The sequence below is a fragment of the Notamacropus eugenii genome, chromosome 1 (genome assembly GCF_028372415.1).
Source record: "Notamacropus eugenii isolate mMacEug1 chromosome 1, mMacEug1.pri_v2, whole genome shotgun sequence".
NCBI lineage: Eukaryota > Metazoa > Chordata > Mammalia > Diprotodontia > Macropodidae > Notamacropus > Notamacropus eugenii.
The window spans coordinates 146,308,507-146,330,587 of NC_092872.1; the positions used below are offsets into that span (position 1 = coordinate 146,308,507).

Sequence of the window (22,081 nt, forward strand, 5' to 3'; positions counted from 1 at the left end):
CTGATCACCCCTCCCTAGTCTTCCCTGTCTTCTATCATGTCCCCCCCTCTTAGGCCCTTAAACTATGGAGCTCCTGGAGAACAAGGACAGTTTGTGTCTCTTTCTTTGCATTCGCAGTGCTTAGCACAGTGCCAGGCACATAATGAGATATTAATAATTGTTTGTTGAATCATTTGTGGCTCTAAAAGCCAACCCCTCCTCCTTCCTGTTCTCTCTTTGGATTCTGTGACATCACCTCTTGTTTACCTCCTACCAATCTGACACCTCCCTCTCCAAGGCCTTAACTGGCTTCCTAGTCCACAGTCTTCTCCCTAAGTGTGGGTGAGTATTCCTTAACGTTCCAACTTATTCCCCTTCCCCTACACATATACAACTTTTATCAAATTGTTTGCCTACTCAGTGAGGCTGGGGAAGGAAGGGAGAGAAGAAGGGAGAGTTTGGGGATTTGGAATAAAAAAGAATCTTAAAATTGTTTTACATGTAATGGGGAAAAAAATAAAATATTAAATTTTGAAAAGAAAACAAATGTCACCCCCAGAACTGAGATTATAATAGGAATTTAATCCTATCCATATGCTTTTTTCCACTTAATCCTCTGTTTCATTGCCATTTGGGCAGACCAGCACGTCTGGTATTCAGTAGCTCTGGCACCAATGATGGCAAGAATAGATTAATAAAAATATGCTGTAAAATCTGTTTCATCAAAGCTATCTTTCTTTGGTGCCTCTGGATTCTTATGGAAATGTTGTTCGAGAAAACCTAGTTTAGTTGGGTCACATGCCAAGTTTTCTGCAAGCTTCTTTTCATCTCTCATATGAATTTTTAGACAGTAATGCTCATAAACTCCTACCATCCTCCAAACTGTGTAACTAGATTGGCAATTTTCTTGGCAGTAGCGTTTCACTGCTTGATAAAAAGATTAAATGTTTGCTGATATTCGCTGCTTGTCAGAAAGATTAAGTATTTGCTTCTAACACAATCTCTAGGCTCTTTTGTTCTTATTATTGGTTAAATATTTTTATTATAAAAATCAGAGTCAATCTATTCTTTGTTCATTTACAACTGCAATCATTCCTTTGAATAGTCCAAGTTAGAGCTCTTGTAATTCGATGCACAGTCTCATCGTCTGTATCATTTCTTCTAATTTCTGTTGATTTTGTCGTTGTTCTTGTTATTCAGTCGTTTCAATCATGTCTGAGTCTTCTTGACCCCATTCGGGATTTTCTTGGAAAGATCTTGGAGTGGCTTGCCATTTCCATTTCCATATCATTTTACAAATGAGGAAACTGAGGCACAATGCGGTAAGTGGCTTGCCCAGGGTTACATAGCTACTAAGTATCTAAGGCCAGATTTTAGCTACTGCATCACCTGCCACTTCTTTCTGACCATCTCCTTAATCAGCTAAATATCTGACTGCACATGGACAAGTAATTCTTAAATAACTCCCATGTCAAAAACCATTTCTTTGGGTGTCTGCTTAGTATAGCCCTTTAATTGGCTCTCAGGCTCATTTTCCCCACACTAACTTCATAAGAATTGGTAAGTAAAATGGCCAGAACATGGCTACATCTCTCTGTCTCTCTGTCTCTGTCTCTCTCTCTCTCCCTCCCTCCCTCCCTCCCCCCCTCTCTCTCCCCTCTCTCTCTGAGTTCTAGAAGTAACCCTCAAGAAATTGGGATAATTCTTATATGCTCCTCCTAAATATCAATCACCTAGTGTTACTTACCACCTCCTCAATATCAACAGTATCAGGGATTAGCATTGCACTATCACTTTTACCACTTAATTTCTGCTCCCTATAAACTGACCAGTAAACTCCAATTACGTTTCATAATTATGCGGTGAGATGAGAAGAGATTGATATCCAGAAAGTAAAGAAAATGAGATATTTTTCCTGAATACCCTAAGCAGGAACTACATGGGAATGAGGAAAAAGCTCAATTTGGCTTTGGTCAGGTCTCCCCTACAGACTGCTCCTGTCTTTGAAGCTATGTCCACTGGTATGCTAGCCATAAGGCGAGTCAATAACAGATGAATACAAATGATTCCCATTCTCAGTGGAAGACTTCTTGATCCTGACAAAAATAGAAGGAAAAGGCGTTTCCAGCAAATGGGAATGGTGAGTTATCTTTTTGCCACATGTGACCTCTTAGCTTCAGTCCACTTTCCTTGACTCTCTCTATGTAATGGTAGGAAAGTATGTAACAGAGTTTTGGGGGGAGCGTTTTAAAGGACCTCTTTTTATTCTACAACAGTCGTAAATATTCTTTTCTAAAAGGCACTTTATGGCTAGTTCAATATAGGATTCTCAATTGAGAAACTTGGGAGAAAGCAGACTGTAGGGATTTTGACCCAATGCAATTAGACAATCACCAACTGACTCGCTGTAGATATGGTCAAAATCCAAGGAGGAGATGTAGACACCATTGCTCTTTGATTGATCTGTCAGAGTGGGAGTCGGCATAAGAGTCTTCAGGGATTGCATGGGCTGTAGCTATATCAAAGTACAGTCTTCATCCCTTGCTTCCAGTACTCTAACACTTGTTAGCTTCCTTACCAGAGGACTGGGGGTTTTCTTTGTTCAAATACTCTTTTATTTTATGGACGGAGGGCAGTGTGGCACAATGGAAAGGGAGATGGATTGATTTGGAATCTGAGAACCTGGGGTTCCAATCCTGCTTTTACAGTTTACTCATTGAATAACTGTCGGCAAATAATTGTATATCTCTGGGTCTGAGTTTCCTCCTCTCTAAAATGAGAGGGTTTAAGCTAGATAAATAACCTTGAAAGCACCTTCCTTTTAGCAAATGATCCTGTGAATGATGGAAGAGTCATGACATTATTAGTAGCTATCTGTGTCTTGGACATTGCAGAAAAAAGGAGAACGCTGTACCAAGGAAAATTATTGATATATCATTATATCAAATATATATCTAAATACAAAACAGAAATATAGGCCGTAACACAAATTTGCCCTGTTGGCCTCAGGATCTGCTAAAGATATAATCTAGAAACATGATTCAAACTGAGTAGAGTTTATAAATAAAAGTCAAAACTCTATTAACATAAAAATGTCACTGAGCTGTTCTGGACCCGGAAAATAACACGTGCAAGATAGCAGTAGCAAGCAACGACACCTGTGGTGCTAACCTAGTCTCATCATATTCTCCTGGCCACAGCAATTTGCAAAATGAAAACAGGTGGAGCAAACAGGAAATTTTTTTTTTCAAAATTAGTTTTGTTGACGCAATTTTTGTTATATTTCAATTTCCAAACTGTCTCCCTTCCTCCTTTCTTACCCTGAACTAGTGAAGGCTACCAATTATAAATATGGTGTAGAACTATACACCATAAACATATGTAAATTAGACTATGTGCGTCTCCATTTCTGAGTTCTTTCTCTGGAGGTGAGAGTGCCTATTACTTCCTAGCTCCTTTATAGATGATTTGATTAATTACAGTACTCAAAATAACGTGGTTGTTCACAATTATTCTTCAATCTATTGCTATTATTATATACAGTGTTTTCTTGGTTCTGCTCTCTTCACTTTCCATTATTTCATGCAAGTTTTCCATGTTTTTCTCAAACTCCAACAGCTCATCATGTCGTAGAGAATGTAAGTATTCCTTCACAACCATACACAAGAGCTTCTTTAGCAATTCCCCAATTGATGAGAATCCCCTCAATTTCTAGTTCTTTGCCACCACAAACAGAGCTGGTATAAATATTTTAGAACATATAGATTCTTTTCTTTTTAAACTGATCACCTTGTGACACATCTACAAGTGCTATTACTGGCTCACATGGTATATAGAGTTTTATCGCCCTTTGGGCATAATTCCAGAATGTGCTACAAAATGATTAGATGAGTTCACAGTTCCACCAACAGTGTATTCAAGACCCAAATTTTCCACATCCGCTCTAACATGTCTCATTTCCCCTTTCCTTCATTTTGATAGATTTGAGATGATGTCTCCATGTGGTTTTAATTTTCCTTTTTCTAATCGGTAATGATTTAGAGCACTTTTCAAATGAATTTTGAAGTCTTCATTGAGAAACAGTTCATACTTTTAGGAGTTTTTCCTAATTTAGTGGCCTTCATACTTCATATCACACTAATCACGCTCTTATATTAAGTTGACACTCAAATTACTGGAGTCATACTTAGCCTTAGGAGCAGATTCAAGCACGTATTAAGAAAATATTGGAGGTAAGTATATTAGCAGAGGATCCTGCTATTTCGTAAAAGGTAAAGAGTTGTAGAAATATACCTTTGCCTTGCCCCAAGCCTTGGATATAGAAAGAAGAAGTACCCTAAGAATTGCTCTTTCCTGTTGTGGCAGTTTCCCCTCTGATATCACAAAATCTCTCACTAGGAAAAACGCAGAAATCAAAGTTTCCTTCCTTTATCGCAGTCATTCCCATGAGGTAGAATGTCCCAAATTTGGTCATTTTATATTTTGGCTTTTATTCTTTTGTACTTTCTGCCTATTTTTATTGCTTATTTTTCTTTTCCAGGCCTCTGATAAGAACTGCTTTCAACTTCTCAATGTTTTTCCTTTTTCTCTGCTTTAATGGAAATGGTTTACATACTTCAACATGGAGTTACTGTGTTCGGAGGCAAATACATACACTTCATTCTCCAGTGAACATGGACTTATAAATTCATTCTTTGTACTTTGAAGCAATTTAATTTTGGCAGAGGATTATGTGAATTTTTTCATGGTCACATGATTTACTCAATGTGATACTTTCATTTTGTTTGTATCATTATGACTCAAAAACGTTTCTTCTTTCCAATGAACGTATCTTTGTTGGACTGTTTTTAACTAAATTAAAGGAGAAGACCATGAGACACTAAACTTTTACGTTCTTATTAATGGCAATTTTGCTGACAATTGAGCTTTTAAAAAATTTGTGAAATATATTTTGAATTCTATTCTTAAGATTACACAGCATTGAGCAATTCAGTCATCTGCAAAATTAATGAATCTGAATTTTAAATTGTGAAGGGACCTCCACATGGAGTCACTTAGTCCCATAATCCAAATGAAATTACCCCTGCAATATATACAGCAAGTGCTTGAGTTTTGGTTTGTGTCAACACATACATTAAACACAAGGAAGATATAACCTTAACAGCATTGTTTCCCTTTACTCTCTTCAGGGACAACATGAGCTTGAAACTTCTACAAATTTCCTGGGGTTTTTTCTAGATATAAGACTTCTTCAAATGAAGGCCACAGGAAAGCAAATAAACACATTTTGGGAAGACATCTAAATGGAAAACTTAGATCTATATATGTAAAGGGTAAAGCTCCACTTTTCATACCTGCAGCAATGTCCTGAGTATAGAGTTTGTAGTTATCTGGGACATTTCCAATATCCCATTCGAAATTTCTCCATTCGTCAATAGGGTAGAAATATCTGAAGGTATCTCAAGACCTACAATCAACACAAGAAAGGCACTACTTGAGCAGCACTGGTTTCGTTACTCTCTTCAGGGACAACATGAGCTTGAACCTTCTACAAGTTTCCTGGTGTTTTCTCACTCTGTAAGAGTCCTTCATTTGAGGACCTTAGTAGTCCAAAAAAACACATTGTGGCAAATAAGGGAAGTTGAAAATTTGACGTAATACATGCACAGGGTAAACCTCCACGTTTCGCAGCTGATGCAATGACCTCATAATAGAGTCACTAGTTATCTGGGAGATATTTGAAAATAACCCATTGGAAATTTCTCCATTGGCCAATATGGTAGATATACTTGACGGTATCTAAAGACATACATTCAACACAAAGAAGATGTTCAATTAGCAGCATGGGTTCATTACTCTCTTCATGGACAATATGTGATTCTACCTTCCACAAATTTCCTGGTGGTTATCTCACAATGTTACATGTCTCCATTAGAGGACCCAAGAATCGAAAGAAACACATTTACACAAGGTACCTTCACATACAACTTTGAAGAAATAGAGGAAAAAGGTAAAACTCCAGATGACTTATCTGCAGCAATGAGCACAATACAAGGTTGGCAATTTCTTAGGGGTATTTTCAATGAACACATTCCCAAACGCTCATTTCGCCATTATGGTAGATACATATGAAGGTATCTCAACACATCCATTGAACACAAGGAAGATATAACCTTAACACTATTGATTCGCTTTACTCTCTTCAGGGACAACATGAGCTTTAACCTTCTCCAATTTCCTGGGTTTTTCTCTAGATAGAAGATTTCTTGAAACAAAGGCCATAGGAATCCAAATAAACACATTTGGCCAATAAGTGAAAGAGAAACCTTTGGAGTACTTTCTGTAAAGGGTAACCTCCACATTTCACATCTGCAGCAGTGACCTCAATAGAGAGTTTGTAATTATAGGGGAGATAATTGCAAATATCCCATTCGAAATATCTCCATTGGCCAATATGGTAGATATATAGGAAGGTATCTCAAGACATACATTGAACACAAGGAAGATATAACCTTCACAGCATTGATTCGCTTTACTCTCTTCAGGGACAACATGAGCTTGAAACTTCTACAAATTTCCTGCGGTTTTTCCTAGATAAAAGACTTCTTCAAATGAAGGCCATAGGAATGCAAATAAACACATTTTGGGAAGACAGCTAAATAGAAAATTTAGATCTATATATGTAAAGGGTAAATCTCCACGTTTTGTACCCGCAGCAGTGTCCTCAGCATAGAGTTTGTAGTTATCTGCGACCTATTTCCAATATCCCATTCGAAATTTCTCCATTCGTCAATAGGGTAGACATATCTGAAGGTACCTCAAGGCCTACAATGAACACAAGAAAGGCACTACTTTAGCAGCGCTGGTTTCCTTACTCTCTTCAGGGACAACATGAGCTTTAACCTTCTACAAGTTTCCTGGTGTTTTGCCAGTATGTAGGATTCCTTCATTTGAGGACCTTAGTAATCCAAAAAAACACATTGTGGTAAATAAGGGAAGTTGAAAGTTTGAAGTAATATACACAAAGGGTAAACCTAGACGTTTCTTAGCTGATGCAATGACCTCATAATAGAGTCAGTAGTTATCTGGGAGATATTTGAAAATATCCCATTGGAAATTTCTCCATTGGCCAATATGCTAGATATACTTGAAGGTATCTAAAGACATACATTCAACACAAGGAAGATTTTCAATTAGCAGCCTTGGTTCTTTACTCTCTTCATGGACAACATGTGATTCCACCTTCCACAAATTTCCTGGTGGTTATCTCACAATATTACATTTGTCCATTAGAGGCCTCAAGGATCAAAAGAAACATATTTACACAAGGTACCTTCACATACAACTTTGAAGTAATATAGGTAGAAGGTAAAACTCCAGATGACTTATCTGCAACAATGAGCACAATACAAGGTTGGCAATATCTTAGGGGTTATTTGCAATGAATGCATTCCCAAACGCTCATTTTGCCATTATGGTAGATACATATGAAGGTATCTAAACACATCCACTGAACACAAGAAAGATATAACCTTAACACTATTGATTCGCTTTACTCTCTTCAGGGACAACATGAGTTTTAACCTTCTCCAGTTTCCTGGGTTTTTCTCTAGATAGAAGATTTCTTGAAACAAAGGCCATAGGAATCCAAATAAACACATGAGGCCAATAAGTGAAAGAGAAACCTTTGGAGTACTTTCTGTAAAGGGTAACCTCCAAATTTCACATCTGCAACAGTGACCTCAATAGAGAGTTTGTAATTATAGGGGAGATAATTGCAAATATCCCATTCGAAATATCTCCATTGGCCAATATGGGGGATATATTTGAAGGTATCTCAACACATACATTGATCACAAGGAAGATATTCAATTAGCAGCCTTGGTTCTTTACTCTCTTCATGGACAATATGAGATTCCACCTTCTACAAATTTCCTCGGGGTTACCTCACAATATTACAGTTCTCCATTAGAGGCCTTAAGAATCGAAATCAACACATTTACACAAGGTACCTTCACATACATCTTTGAAGGAACATAGGTCAAAGGTAAAACTCCAGATGACTTCTATGCAGCATATCAGCACAATACAAGGTTTGCACTTTCTTAGGGGGTATTTACAAGGAACACATTCCCGATTGCTCATTTCGCCTTTATGGTAGATATATAGGAAGGTATCTCAAGACATACATTGAACACAAGGAAGATATAACCTTCACAGCATTGATTCGCTTTACTCTCTTCAGGGACAACATGAGCTTGAAACTTCTACAAATTTACTGCGGTTTTTCCTAGATAAAAGACTTCTTCAAATGAAGGCCACAGGAATGCAAATAAACCCATTTTGGGAAGAGAGCTAAATGGAAAACTTAGATCTATATATGTAAAGGGCAAATCTCCACGTTTCGTATCTGCAGGCCTGTCCTCAGTATAGAGTTGGTTGTTATCTGCGACATATTTCCAATATCCCATCCGAAATTTCTCCATTCATCAATAGGGGAGATATATCTGAAGGTATCTCAAGGCCTACATTCAACGCAAGAAAGACACTAATTTACCAGCACTGGTTTCCTGACTCTCTTCAGGGACAACATGAACTTTAACCTTCTACAAGTTTCCTGGTGTTTTCTCAGTATGTAAGATTCCTTCAACTGAGGACCTTAGTAATGCAAATAAACACATTTTGGCCAATCATCGAAATTGAATATCTGAAGTAATATATGTAAAGGGGAAACCTCCACGTTTCGTAGCTGCTGCGATGACCTCATAATGGAGTTTGCAGTTATCTGGGAGATATTTGAAAATATCCCATTGGAAATTTCTCCAGTGGCCAATATGGGGGATATATTTGAAGGTATCTCAAGACATACATTCAACACAAGGAAGATATTCAACTAGCAGCCTTGGTTCTTTACTCTCTTCATGGACAATATGAGATTCCACCTTCTACAAATTTCCTCGGGGTTACCTCACAATATTACAATTCTCCATTAGAGGCCTTAAGAATCAAAATCAACACATTTACACAAGGTACCTTCACATACATCTTTGAAGGAATATAGGTCAAAGGTAAAACTCCAGATGACTTCGATGCAGCAATCAGCACAATACAAGGTTTGCACTTTCTTAGGGGGTATTTGCAAGGAACACATTCCCGATTGCTCATTTCACCTTTATGGTAGATATATAGAAAGGTATCTCAAGACACACATTGAACACAAGGAAGATATAACCTTCACAGCATTGATTCGCTTTACTCTCTTCAGGGACAACATGAGCTTGAAACTTCTACAAATTTACTGCGGTTTTGTCTACCTAGAAGACTTCTTCAAATGAAGGCCAGAGGAATGCAAATAAACCCATTTTGGGAAGAAAGCTAAATGGAAAACTTAGATCTATATATGGAAAGGGTAAATCTCCACGTTTCGTATCTGCAGGCCTGTCCTCAGTATAGAGTTGGTTGTTATCTGCGACATATTTCCAATATCCCATCCGAAATTTCTCCATTCATCAATAGGGGAGATATATCTGAAGGTATCTCAAGGCCTATATTCAACGCAAGAAAGACACTACTTCACCAGCACTGGTTTCCTTACAATCTTCAGGGACAACATGAACTTTAACCTTCTACAAGTTTCCTGGTGTTTTCTCAGTATGTAAGATTTCTTCAATTGAGGACCTTAGTAATGCAAATAAACACATTTGGGCCAATCAGCGAAATTCAAAATTTGAAGTAATACATGCAAAGGGTAAACCTCCACGTTTCGTAGCTGCTGCGATGACCTCATAATCGAGTTTGGAGTTATCTGGGAGATATTTGAAAATATCCCATTGGAAATTTCTCCAGTGGCCAATATGGTAGATATATTTGAAGGAATCTAAACATATACATTCAACAAAAGTCAGATATTACGTTAGCAGCATTGGTTCCCTTTACTCTCTTCACGGACAATATGATGATTTAGAACACTTTTCAAATGAATTTTGAAGTCTTCATTGAGAAACAGTTCATACTTTTAGGAGTTTTTCCTAAATTAGTGGCCTTCATACTTCATATCCCACTAATCATGCCCTTATATTAAGTTGACAGTGAAACTATTTGGGTCATACCTATAGTAGCCTTAGGAGCAGATTCAAGCATGTATTAAGAAAACATTGGAGGTAAGTACATTGGAAGTGTGTCCTGCTATTTCATAAAACGTAAAGAGGTGTAAAAATTTATCTTCGCCTTGCCCCATTCCTTGGATATAGAAAGAAGAAGCACCCTAAGAATTGCTCTTTCCTATTGTGGCAGTTTCCCTTCTGATATCACAAAATCTCTCACTAGGAGAAACGTAGAAACCAAAACTTGCTTCCTTTATCACAGTCATTGCCATGAGGTAGAATGTCACAAATTTGGTCATTTCATATTTTGGCTTTTATTCTTTTGTAATTTCTGCCTATTTCTGTTGCTTATTTTTCTTCTCCAGGCCTCTGAGAAGAATTGCTTTCATCATCTAAATGTTTTTCTTTTTTCTGTGCTTTAATGGAAATGGTTTACATGTGTCTATATGGAGTTACTGTGTTTGGAGGCAAATAAATACACTTCATTCTCTAGTGAACATGGACTTATAAATTCATTCTTTGTAATTTGAAGCAATTTAATTTTGGCATAGAATTATGTTAATTTTTTCACGGTAACATGATATAGTCTATGTGATACTTTCATTTTGTTTGTGTCATTGTGACTGAAAATCATTTCTTCTTTCCAATGAACGTATGTGTATTGGACTATTTTTAACTAGAGTAAAGGAGTACACTATGAGACACTAAACTTTTACATTCTCATTAATGGCAATTTTGTTGACAATTGAGGTTTTAGAAATTTTGTGAAACATATTTCGAATTCTATTCTTCAGATTACAGCATCGGGCAATTCAGAGTCATCTACAAAATTAATGAATCTGAATTTTAAAGTCTGAAGGGACCTCCACATGGAGTCACTTAGTCCAATAATCCAAATGAAATTTCCACTGCAATATATATGGCAAGTGCTTGAGTTATGGTTTGTGTCCTTGATTCGATTACAGATGAAATGACCTCCAAGGGCCCCTCAAGGTATTAAGATGATATTGTCCTAGGGTGACTTTTGGCATGATCTATTTACATTTTTTAGGCATACTCTTGCTCAATCCATTAATTCCTTTACTTCCATTTACCTCTCTAACTTCCTTTCATCTGGTCACTGAAGAATCATCCCTCATTCTTACCAAGGCTAGCCTGGCTACTTTCAGGATTCTGAGTTCCCCTCCTGTCAGACCAGGATTGGAGAATTACCATCCAATGAGCAATCAATCAAGTATTTATTAAGCAGCTACTATAAACCAGGTACTAGGTTAGGCAGTGGAATACAAGTACAAAGGATGAAACATTTCTACTCCCAGTAAACTTCCATTCTAATGAGAAAGACGATAAGAATACAGCCTAGATATTAAGTCAACAACCGCATATATGATTACATGTTTTTGTCATGGTAGTTAAAAACTGGAAACTAAGGGCGTGTACATCTATTTGTGAATAGCTAAAAGAATTGTGGCAGATGAAACGGGCCATTTCAGAGGAAACTGGGAGGGCCCATTGGAACCCATAAAATGAACAGAACCAGGCGACCATTTCCACACGCACAACTGTACAGAGAAAAACACTTTTGAAATGTTTTAGAACTCTGAGAAACGTAATGACACACCTTGAACCTAGACGATTTAATCATGCCAAGGAGGGATGGACTTGAAATTTATAAGGAGATCTGCATATTTGCATGTGGGCAATTTGGAAGTATCTTTTGTTGGACTAGGCATATTTACTAGGAGAGTTTTAAAAAATTGTTCTGTGAGGGCAGAGTGGGAGGGCATGACAATAAAAAATACTTACATAAAAGTAGAGAAGAAGGAAAAACAAGTTGCTGTGAAAGGGAGGCACTAGCTGTTGGAGGATGAAGAAAGGTTTTGTGTTGAAGATGATATGTGAGCTCCATCCAAGAAGAGATAGACTCTATGAGGTAGAGATGAGGAAGGAGTGCCTTCCAGGGGATTGGTCAGTGCAAAGGCACAGTGATTGGAGATGAAGTTTTGCGAGTGTAGAGCAGAGAGAAGACCACTTTGGCTGGATTACAGAATGTCGGAGGAAAAGTAATATACAGGAGGGCTGGAAAGACAGATGGGTGCTAGGTGCTGTGGGGTTTCCAAAGCCAAACAGGAAAACAGCTATAGACTTTCTATTTTGTTGTAAAGGCAATAATAAGCCACTTGAATTGGTTGGCTATAGGTATTGACATGGTCAGTTCTACACTTAAGGAAAATTACTTTATGAGCCGTGGTGTAGGATAGACAGAAGTAGGAAAGACGTGATGTGGGGAGAAATTAGAGAGCTGTTGCAATAATCTAGGCGAGAGGTAAAAAGAGCTTAATCGAAGGAGATAGTTTTGTGAGTCGATGGGAATGGATCCGAAGTGAGAGATGCTACAAATGCAGAAATAGCAAATTTGGCAAAGAGGAAGGGAACATTGGCAGGAAGGGTGGAAAAGGAGTGGAAGAAGAAGGCAGACTGGTTTTCAGTGCCTGTTCCTGTTGAACCCTCATGGTGAGACCTTGGTTGCCTAGGGACAACACCCTGATCAGATATCATCTGGAGGGCCCAGCAGGAGCATGTGTTATGAGGCCCTCCAACGTGTTAAAGAAAGTTTGACGTGATACGTAGCCTTTCACACCCACAGTGTCCCCCCATTTCAAAGAACAATTTCTGGAGTGGAGGTATCTTTCCATAGCAGTCAACATTTTTTAAAGGCTGATGATGTGGCAGTCATGATGCTAAACTATGTTTTTGGGGGGAAAGGATGGTTTTCTTTTCATAAAGGTAGAAGTTAAAAGTGGGAAAAGGGGGATACGGAAAGAAACACAAAGTGCAAGGTCTGCAAACTTGCAACAACTTTAACCCAGAACTTTCATTGATTTAAAAATTTTATCCTTGGAGAGAAGAGAATACAAAGGAGAAGATTCAGTACTGTGTCCCTACACAAATGTAAAACAAGTCCTGTTCCTGATAATGAGTGTCATGAAAATAGACTTTTCATTAGCAACATCATTGAGGTTTCATGAAATTGGAATCCAAATTACTTCCTTCTTAAAGGGAATGTATTGTAAGCAAGAGAAGGAGAAAATAATTGGGACACAAATTACAGTAGCTTTAATCACAGAGAACAAATTGTAAAGAAATGTCAATATAATGAAGTAAATTGTCTTACGCAACATGTTAATCTGATACAACATGACCATTTTGGAAGGTTTTGCAAAACTACACATATATAGCCTATGTTGTATAGCTTGCCTTCTCAGTGGGGATGGGTGTGGAGGGAGGAATGGGGAGAAATGGGCATTCAAAGTATTAGGAACAAATATTTAGAATTGTTTTTGCGTACAAATGAGAAATAAGAAATAGAGGTAATGGGGTATAGAAATCTATTTGGCCCACAAAAAAAGAGTAAAGAAGGGGATGAGGGAAAAGAGTGATGTGATAGAAGGCAGAACATATAGAGGGAAGGGGCAATAAGAATGCAAGGCGTTGCGGGGTGTGGGGAGGGGAGAGATGGGGAGAAAATTTGGAACTCAAAATTTTGTGGAAATCAATATTGAAACCTAAAAAGAAATAAATAAACATTTGAAGAAAATACAACGGCAGTTATTGTACTGTGATGGAGAATCCTCAAAAACCTTGCCACAACTCTATCTTCCAATAATTCTTACCCCTCAAAACCAGTCTGTGACCTTGAGGAGCTCTGCTGGGATCACTAATGTAACAGAAAAACCTGTGGAAACAGTTAAGGCTGGTATCACTGCCTCCCTTTGAAGGACAATTACAGAAATCCTTCACATTTTGGTAGAGCTTTGTAGTTACCATGATGTTTTCCTGAAAACTCTGAGTTCTCTTGCTTTTACCGATCTAATGGCACTTAAACAATTTGTAAAGCACTTTCATTACAACTCTGTGATGTAGGCACTATTATTTTCCTCATGTTATAAATGAGGAAACTGAGGCTTGTGGTCACATAGCTAGTAAATGCAAGCACTCCAACGCAAGCCTTTTTGTTCAGTCCTTTTTCAGTCGTGTCCAGCTCTCTGTTGGGTGTTTTCTCGGTAAAGATACTGGAGAGATTTGCCATATCCTTCTCTCGCTCATTTTACAGAAGAAGAAACTGAGGCAGAGTTAAGAGACTTGCCCAGGGTCACAGGGCTAGTAAGTATCTGAGGGACAATTGGAACTCTCTCTCCTTGCTGACTCCAGGCCTGAAATTTTACCCAGTTTTATACGTAGCTGCCCAAGTATCCTAACTCCAAATCCACTGCTCTTTTTGCTATGTCACATAGCTGTTTCTGTGAAATGAAAGAATCAAGACATCAAATGCTGTGCCTTCAAGTGACTGCTGGCAAACCAGGATCCAAGACTAGAACCCGAATCTCCTGACTGCCAGCCCACTTCTGTGATTGAACGCCATCTTTATATTACATTCTTAGCTCTTACTATTCTAAAGCAATCAACTTTCCACATTTCTTGGCAGTCATATTGGGAACATTATGATTCTGATGTAGGGAAACTATGTTTTGTAATGTTATTCATATTATCATTAAACAGAAATAATAACAAAACGTGTTTTCTCTTTGGTTTGGTCCTAGTTTAATAAAAAAAAAAAATAAGAGTAAGTGGTAAGAAATGAGAAATTTTGAATTTGTTTTGCAGAATCTATTCCCTAAGAACTGAAGCATCAGAAGATGATACACAGAGTCAGTAAGACCTGGATTTAAATCCGGTCCAAGGCTCTACTCCCGCGACCTTGGGCAAATTACTTCTCTGGGCTTCAGTTTTGTGATTGATAAACAGAAGAGCATTGTGTTCCTTGCCTCCAAGGTCCCTTCTATCTTCTTAGCCTATCTTAAGGGCAGGAAATTAACACTGGATTTGCAGTCACCATAATTGTGTTAGCTAGCATTTTAAATAGTGCTTCAAGCTTTGCAAAGCACTTTGTAGAAATCATCTGATCTTCAGCCCTGTGAGGTAAACGTTTCTATACTCATTTGATGGATGAAGAAACTGAGGTTGAGAGGTTAAATGACTTCCCCAGAGTCACACAGCTAAGTCATTGTCTGAGGAAGGATTGGAACTCAGGACTTCTGGATTCCAAATCTAGCACTGTATCTATTGCACTACCCCCAGTGGCCAAAATTCTGGGTTCAAACGCTGTGTCCAACATCTCTCAGGTGTCTTAACAGAGTCAAGCCATCTCCTCCCGTTGGGATAATTCCTCCTCTCAAATGTGGGGAGAACAATTACTAGTCACAAGGTTGTTCCCACGATCAAATAATAAAATGTATATCATCGATTGATACGTCAGCCATAATTGTAAGTAGTTTACTGACCCTTGATTGGGAAGAACATGAATTAGGCCCTTCATGTTTTAGTCAATTGGAAGACCATCTGGAAATTTCTTAGGTCTATTATTTTAATAAGTTGAGTTCTATCAAGAAAATCCTTGGGATACCTGACTGTGAAAATGAAACGACACCTATTTAATTTGCCAGAGAGGGTCTTTATCTCTTCTCTCCTCAGGTTTAGGCAATAGATCCATCAATAGCAAAGGAACTTCTTGGGAGGGTATAAGGTCATTAGAATTGGGAAGATATGGTTGCACTCCTCATATCCACTTTCCTCCAGTGACAACAAAAAAGAATTCTTTTCCAAGGATCATAATATTTAACTTTATAGCTGCAAATAAGGTGGAACATAAGAGGAAATTATGGTGAAAATAAATTGTCAATTAGATTATCTAGATATTACGTTTTAATTTGTCGCTTAATTTGAAATTCTAAGAACTGGTATAGAAAAAGGACACAAGACTTATATTGGGAGGTCTTATACAACCCTTTTAAAGACCCATATTTTTTTTAAAGGCCATAGAAGAAATGTATGTTCACATGTTCTCCGTAGGAGTGACACGTAGGCATTATTTTACCATGGAGAGATTGTTGTTTTTTTTCCAAGTATTCTACCCAGATATAACTCATTGTTTTCAGTTTGACTAACATGTCAAAGTGACTGGATAACACAATCCTAGTTATGATACAACTGCAAAAACTGACTCATATTTTGAGCAATTCAGAGAATGGAGTGTAATTATTATTATTAAGGAAATGATATTATTAGTATTATGAGCAACATTAATGGCTACTTTCAAACTAATTCTGTCACAGGCGTCAATGATAAAGTGTGTCTATTGAGTTTAATTTTTAAGGCTTAAAAAAGAAGAAAAATATGAAGCTCTGAGAATAATGTTGTGTTTGAATTTCACCTCTATAAATTGGGTAGGTTAAATTTCTGGAAGAAGATATCAGTAATTTCAAATGGAAATTGAAAAAAAAAAAAAAGGAAATTAAAGAGGGAAAATCATCCAGACAGCAATCTGAGTGCTGGTAGAATAAAAAGAGCATATGTATGCAATGCAGGAGGAAATCCCATTTCAAATCTTTCATATTTAGGTGCCAAGAATGGTTTTAAGTAACAAGGGAGATCCCAAGTGAGTCTGATTAAGTACACTCAATTTTCAGCTGCCTGTGGATTGGTAAGATTCAATCTTCAACTATTATTTTTGACTTCTTCATTCATAAAATTTTCCTACTTTTCTTTTAAATTTTGATCACTTGGAGCACTTATTTCCTACAAAATGACCCTTTCCAAATATAACTGAAGAGATTAAATAATTTTCTCTAATACCTACCTATACATTGTCATAGCAGGATGTCGAACCAGAATGACTGACCCCTCACATCTTGGCCGTTGTTCTTTAAGTTGAATCAGTTCTTGCCTTGAATTTTCACTTCCTTTGGGGCTCCTCCAATTCTTCTCTTCTCTTCCTTTCCCCTCATCCCATTGGAACACATCATGGCAAAACATGCAACCCCATCATGGAATACGAAAGTAGCAATCTGTTTTTCTGGGCTCTTGACTGTTCAAATAGAAAGGAAAAATACGATTTCATATTATTTCTAATGCTACAATGAAGTACTTTGTAAGAAAAAGGGATCTTGAGTTGTAGGATAGTTATACACTTTCTAGCATGTTCCATCATCTTCAGCTTTATGTTTCAATTGCGATTTTGAAAAATCTAAGCAAAGGGTCCAAGAGAGGCATGAGTTAAGTCACAAGATGCAAAGGATTTAACTTGTCAGGACTTCAAGAGAGTAAGAGGTATTAATTCAGAATATTTTTAATCCAAAAAAAGGTTGGATTTTGATGACTGCACTTAGTGGAAAAACACGTATGTTTCGCTGCTTCTATTTGAACTCAGGACTCAATATAACATCTGGTGGAAAGCTCTTCATTTGAAAGAAATTGTAACCCACATAGTCATGAAGAAGTAAACATCTAAGTACAAGGGACACCTCCCATTTGTACAGAAATCTGTGATTCATGTGGCAGGCAGCAGCATGTGAATTTTAGGTGTTCTGCGGGAACGTTTTCCACCTCCAGCAGGCTCCAGCCCTCTGACAGGGTCAGAAATAGCCTGAATTGAGGGCAGCAGTTTGCACTGCGATTTCTGGGTCTACTTCAGGTTATTTTCACGCATGAAACAGAACTCCCTGCTGGTTCTATTGATAACAACGCTCGCAGACCACCTGCAAAACAGACCTAAAACGTCACTTCCACTTGAAAACAAGAAGCAGAGCTACGGGAATTGCTCCAAGCTAGCACAGCGGGCAGGCATGGCTTTGAAGGGTAGAGAACGCCAGGACTTCCTTTTCGGAAGGAACGGGCACCCGAAGAGGTGACTGAAAACTGTGCATTTCGAGGACACATCAAAGGACCCCAAAGCGCGCTTGAGGAAGAAACAGAAAAATGGCTTTCAGGCTTCTGGCTTGATGCGGCACTTGCCTGGTCCGAGCCAGTCTGGTATCCCACGCAGCAGTCGGACGGGACTGGGGAGGTGCACAGAGCAGGCAGAATCATAGCTTCAGAAGGAAAGTGAAAAGTTTCACGGAAAAACGCGGACACGCACTCCCGAGAACGGCGGCGCCGGGGCGCGCTTCGGGGCCTGGCAAGTACTATTGTGCTGGCCCAGCCGCCAAGCGGCCTGAGGCTGACCACGGGCAGAGGCATCTACAGCCTGCTTCCTAAGCTCCTGGGGCTCCTGCATCCTCTGATTTAGGGAGCCACGCGGGAGGATGAAGGCAAGGGGGGCGGGGAGGCTGCTGCCAGCCCGAGGGTTGCAAAGGGGTGACCGCGGTGAGCAGCAGGCGGGGGGAGGGGCGCTCTCGGTGCATCCCTGGCTCTGGGGGTGCGGAGCGCTGCCAGCACAAACGTGCCCCGTGCGTGCACGTGAAGGACGTTTGCAGGCGCCTTTAAGCCCCACGCCGGGTCCCCCTCCGCATGCAGGCGTAACGCAGCCGCCTAGGCCCCTCCTACGGGGTGGGGTGTCCTGGTGGGAGGCACGTGGCGCATGGCGGGGTGGGCGGCGTCTGCCTTAGGGACCCTCTGGCTCCGCTTCCCCTAGCGCGAGGCAGACAGGGAGCGGGGAGGGAAGGCGGCTGACCCGGATGGCGGGGGAGGACCCGGGGGTGGGCAGAGAAGCGCGCGGCTGCCTTGCTCTTTCTGGCTCCCCCCACGCCTGAGGCTGCGAGTGCTGCGGAGCATGCGCGGCTCCGCCCAGCGCAAGGACGCAGGGCCGCGGGCCAGCCGTGAGCCGCGGGCCAGCCGTGAGCCGCGTGTCCGTGTGTGCGCCTTGGGGGTGGGGGGGGAGCGGCCGACGCCCTGCGTGGTGGGCGCTGCTGGGGCCCGCGCACTGGTCCTTGGCCCGCTGGCCGAGGGGGCACTCGCGGGCGCTGCTGCCGCTGCCCACCCCGCGTCCTGCGTGATGTTGTCACCCGGGGGTCCCGGGTCCTGGAGCACTTGGAGGTCTTTGCGGACAGTGGAGGGCTTGAGACCAGCTTCGCTTTGCCGGCTTACTCTTCCCGCCCGTGAGAAGGGAAGCAGTTCACTGTGGGCTCTCCACGTGGAGTTTGCCAAAGACTTCCAGGACTGTCATGCTGCGTTTGCTGTCCTGCCCCGGCTTCATCCAGTTCTCTCTCCTGACTTGTCCCTCCCCAAAAGTGGTTACTTCCGATGACTTCCTCCTCCCCTGTGTCCTCCCCCTCACCCCTCTTGTCCCCTTCTCCCCCACTTCCCTGTAGCGTAAGAAAGATTTTCACACCCAGTGGAGTGAGCGTGTTGTTCCCTCCTTAAGCCCAGTGTGACCCGAGGAAGCTTCCCTTCTGCCCTCTCACCTCCTCCCTTTTCTCCTCCGTGGAAAAAGCTTTTGCTTGCCCCTTTTGTGAGATAATTTGCCCCATTCCACTTCTCCCTTTCTCCTCCCACCCCTTATTTTGATTTTTTTCTTTTTCATCCCTTTTATTCAACTCACCCTTTGCTCTCCGTCTGTATATGCATATATGAGTGTGTGTGTTTAATCCCTCCAACTACCCCAATAGTGAGAAGAGTCTGAAGAGTTCCAAATACTATCTATCCACATATGAATGTAAACAGAGCAACTTTAGAAGGTGCCTTAGGATTTCTCTTTCCTGTTTACCTTTTCATGCTTCTCTTGATTCTTGTGTTTGAAAGTCAGATTCTCTCCTCAGTTCTGGGCTTTTCTTCAAGAATGCTTGAAAGTCCTCTATTTCCTTGAATGACTGTTGTTTCCCCTGAAGTAATATCCTCAGTTTTACTGGGTAGGTGGTTCTTGATTTTCATCTTAGTTCCTCTGACTACTGGAGTCCCTTAATGAAGAAGCTGCTAGATCTTGAGTTATCCTGATTGTATGTCCACAATTTTCAAACTGTTTCTTTCTAGCTGCTTGCAATATTTTCTCCTTGAGCTGGGAACTCTGGAGTTTGGCTGAAATATTCCTAGGAATTTCGCTTTTCCTATGTCTTCCAGGAGGTGATGGGTGAATTCTTTCAATATTTATTTTGGCCTCTGTTTCTAGAATGTCAAGCCAATTTTCCTAGATAATTTCCTGAAAGATGATGTCTAGCTCCTTTCTTTCATCATGAGTTTCAGGTAGTCCTATGATTTTTAGATTGTCTCTCCCCATCTATTTTCCAGGTCAGTTGTTTTTCCAATGAGATATTTCACATTGTGTTCTATGTTTTGATTCTCTGGTTTTGTTTGACAATTTCCTTGTTTCTCATAAATTCTTTACCTTACATCTGCTGAAGAAAATAGTTCTGTAAAAGTTAGAAGTGAACATTTTTTTTGGAATGTTGCGTTGAAGTAAGTTTCTTTTATTTGTGTCTACATATGTGTATGGACACATGCATATATACATATACACACACATCCAAAACCGCATACCTGTGTATATATCTTCACTGTCTCCAAAAATAAAAATGTCCTCAAAAATCAAGAATGATTTCAGGTTGTGACAAAGTAAGGAGACAATCAGTGATGCTTGGGAAGTTAAAGTATTTTGTGGTTCTTTTTAAAAATAAAAAAAATGAATTCAATGGTAATCAAGTTTTCCATTCTTGACCTCTTTGAATAATGTTAATCATACTTTTGGTACCTCTGGAATTGTGGTGAGGGAGCATTGTTCTGAACCGAATGTAATTCTGTAAAGTTTGATGAGCTGCATTTCAATACTTTGGATAATAGGTTAATGGAATATTTAGTTTTGTGTATGAAAATGCTAATTCCACAGCAATTTTTATTGTTTTCCTCAGTGTGTTATAATTCTTCTTGAACAATGTGTAACTGATTTTTAAGTGTCCATTTATTCATTGAGTTGGTGATTCTCTTTTGCAAGCCAGTTAATGTTTTGAATCAATTTGAAATGGCATTGGTTCCTATCTCTGCTGAAATATTACTGTGGAATAAGATGAAGTGTGCTATGAGGGGCGCTCTGGACCTGGGCCCCCCTGAGAGGATAGGAGACGCCCAAGGGTCTGGACCTGCTGACGCGGCATTGCCACGCTGGCACTGGGGCGGCTCTTCTGGACTGGGCTGGGCTCCGCCCTCAGGGAGGAACTGGGGAGGGGCTTACCCGGAATAGGAGGGCGAGTTCTGGGGGCCATAAGGCACAACACGGAAGGGGACAGGGGGGACTTCTGGCTGACTATCATGTAATAAAGGTGCTCTTATCCACCTCCGGAGTTCTGCCTGGTAATTTCTCCCCCTGATCCCCAAGGGGGGAGCCAGATATGTCTGAAGACCCTGGGCAGGGTAAGTTGATGCGGTGGTCGGGGTTCCGCCCCTGACAGTGTGCCCCACCCCCAAGCTGATTACAGACTGACTTCTGCAGTTTTAACATTCCTACGCAGAAATTCTGCCAAATTGTTCATTGTATTCTGATCTGTTATAGATGAGCTAACCAGCCCAAGCACAGATGATGAGATTGCACTTATTCCTGCTTCTGCTGTCATTTTGGCATCCACCTGCCACTTACTCACTCTAGCCGAGATTCTTCCCAGCCTTACAGCTTCACCATCATGGTAAGTCTAAATTAGTCAATGCCTAGACGCAATTCTAACCTCAGTCTTTCATCTTGGAGGTCATAGCATTCTAGAATTTCAGTGTCATTGCAACAACTCCAAAGCCCAGCCGTGTGCATCTAAGTGCTCAGTTTGATGTGTGGGATCTTCTGCGCCATCCTAGATGGCCAGCGCAACTCAGAACACTGAAAGGTCAAAATCATATGAAGAAAGCCTGGGGGATTGCAGAGTAGAGGCCAAAGGGTGAGTACTGGGCGTTTGCTGTGAGACTCTTGCACATACTTGTGTGGGTAGAGAGACTTGGAGGAGTTCCATTTTAGATTTTCTCATACATGACATTGAAAAGCCTAAGAAATGAAGTCCCCTCCTAATAAGTATATACGTTTTATCAGATGATGGACAGAATGAATCAACTAACTTTAACATGGTCCTGTAAGTACACCTAATAGTTGTCCTTTACCTTGGGGACTGTCAGGGAGGATGAGGTAGGTATTTCTGAGGCTACATTTAAAGTAATAAGAAGATGCCATGTCATTCATTCTCCTCCCTAGAGGA

General features: G+C 40.2%; 1 protein-coding gene across 9 annotated transcripts in view; it reads right to left on the minus strand.

Annotated features, from left to right (window-relative positions):
* The window catches only part of LOC140520878 (mucin-16-like), a 94,008-nt gene extending 76,230 nt beyond the window's left edge, over positions 1–17,778 (minus strand). For 6 of the 9 annotated variants that reach the window (XM_072635327.1, XM_072635300.1, XM_072635319.1 and 3 more), the window contains exon 1: positions 16,780–17,765. The gene's annotated coding sequence lies outside the window, so the exon portion shown is untranslated. Of the gene's footprint in view, positions 1–16,779 lie in introns of all 9 variants that reach the window. The other 3 variants (XM_072635347.1, XR_011972702.1, XM_072635363.1) reach the window with 3 other exon arrangements.
* Between the last annotated feature and the right edge of the window lie 4,303 nt (positions 17,779–22,081).